The sequence below is a fragment of the Carettochelys insculpta genome, chromosome 21, assembly GCF_033958435.1.
Source record: "Carettochelys insculpta isolate YL-2023 chromosome 21, ASM3395843v1, whole genome shotgun sequence".
NCBI lineage: Eukaryota > Metazoa > Chordata > Testudines > Carettochelyidae > Carettochelys > Carettochelys insculpta.
In genome coordinates this window covers 2,160,274-2,162,618 of record NC_134157.1, presented here as the reverse complement: position 1 = coordinate 2,162,618, position 2,345 = coordinate 2,160,274, and positions in this window count along the sequence as shown.

Here is a 2,345-nt window from a genome sequence, read left to right as displayed (position 1 = left end):
CACTTCCTTTCTTGTGTATTGTCACTAGCATGGATCTTGTCCATTCCTTAGGTGTCTTCCCTCCTTTCCATGCTATATTACATAGTCAATGTATTTCCTGAATCATGGTTTCCTCACTGTATTTGATCATCTCTCCTGTGATCTTATCATTTCCCAAACTTTTGTTGTTCTTTAGACATTTCACTGCTCTTTCCACTTGCTCCTTGAAATATCAGTCTAACTCTTGATGCTCGGTGGAGATATCTCTTTCAGTTCTTTGATCAGTCCTTCTGAGACATTTGGGTCCAACTGTGGTTTGGACAGATCACTGCAATATCTCATTTGTTGCTGCACAAACTTCTCCTTGTTCATTAGCACCTCATCATTCTCATCTTTGATCACCACTTCCTATTAATATTCCTGATCATCTTGTACACCTCGCTAGTCTTCCACTCACCTCTCTATATCTTCCCACTGCTCCTTTAACCATTTTGCTTTATCCTTTCTGGCCACTTTCCTTACCTCATTGCATTTCACTCTTGTATTGCTTTTCTTCCATCCCTTCTGATCTTCAACACTCTGTTCTCTTGGACCTCTGGGGGTTCCATGCCAGTCCCAAGCCTGGATGAAGGAGGAAGGTTGGTCAAATGAGTGTTGATGCACTGATCATGAAACAACTATATGAATGAAATCTGATGCCAGTATGAGAACTTTCCAAGGAGCAGATATAGACTTGGACCACGGTCTAGTGATTGCAAACATCAAGATGAAACTAAGACACAGTTTAAGAAAAGAAGAGATGTAGCAGGGTTAGGTGAGGAAAAAATGGGGAATGTGTCCAGAGCAGCACTCAAAGAGAACATTAGAAATGCTGGCACAGAGAAAGACATAGATAAGAGGCGAAGGGATAGCCAGGGCGATAGAAGAGGCAATTGAGCAGACTGTTCCAGAGGAACAGCTCAACGAGAAGTGGATTACACAGGAGACACTGAAGTTGGTTCAAGAGATGAGAGTGTGACCAGATGGCAAGTGTGAAAGATCAGGATGGGGGTGGAGGTTACTAGGCGCCTATCTACTATACATTTTAGAGTGTAGCTGTCCCTTCGTGCTATGTGTGGTCAAGAACTCCTCTTAAATCATAAGAGCTACCACCGTGAAATTTAGTGTACAGCTTCCTCTTACACTTAAACCAAGGCCAGGATTTGGTTGTGCCTGGAAAGTGGGAAATGCCTGAAACCCCAAGATTTCCCAGAACATGGAAAGGGAGGGGCACAGACGGGAGGGATGACATACTTCAGACTCACCACTTGGGGGCAGTGAGCACAGGGAACAGCCCTACAGCTCAATGAGCGCCGGGGGCAGCCGCCGCAGGAAAACTCTGGAGACCTGGCTCGCCACCGTGCAGGGAGAGGTGACGGTACTGTGCCAGGGGAGCCCCGTTGTCCCCCACAACTTCCACACACAATTAGCCCCCAATCATTTGCGTAAGCCCTTGTCTTTTTCCTTTTGTTTTCCAAGCAGAGAGAAAAACGTATTTCACTTAAACACCCGAGCAACCCCGGGTCAATTTTCTAGTGTTATATAAGACAAAGCCCCAAATATCACGACTGTCCCTGCAAAATTGGGACATCTGGTCACTTTGCTGTCTTCCAAGGGCGGGCAGTGCCGGTGGCCCAGAGGGGATGGCCGGAAGAGCTGAAGAAGTGGGTCTGTCCCACGAAAGCTCACCCCCTAATAAGTCACTTAGTTAGTCTCTGAAGCGCTCCAGGACGGCTGGTCGGTTGGGTTTGGTAGCCTCAAGCCATCCAGCCGCAGAGGTGAGTTTTGAATGACTCGGGGAAACCCACAAACAAAACCGTCCGGGCTGGTCGGAGACCCCCCTTGTAGAATGTCTCGCCCTAGGGACTAGGCTTTTAGTGCTGCCCCCGGCCGGGAGAAGGGTCCACCCCCCCGCCCAAGCTCATCCGCTCGGCTGCAGTGCGGGGGTCCAGCAGGCGGGACACGGCGGTGGTGGGCGGAGATCAGCGGAGGCGGTGCCGCCCGCGGCGGTCCTACCGGGCTGCGGCCCCTGAGCTCCGTGCGTGGCTCGAGTTAAGCGGCGGAGCCAGACCCGCGGCGGGCGGCCGCAGGAGGCTCTCGGAGCTGGGTTTTAAATGACAGCGAGCGGCGGGGTGCCGCGCTGCAAAATCAAACCGGCCGGCTTCCTCCTCGGCCAATCAGCGTGCGGGGCTGCCGGGCGCCAGCCAATGAGAAAGGAGAATGGTAATGCAGTGACGTCAACGGAGAGGGGGTCCCCCATTCAGGCAAAAAAAAAAAAAGGCAGCGCAGGAGCCCGGCGGCGCGCCCGGGAACTCGGTGCAGCAGCT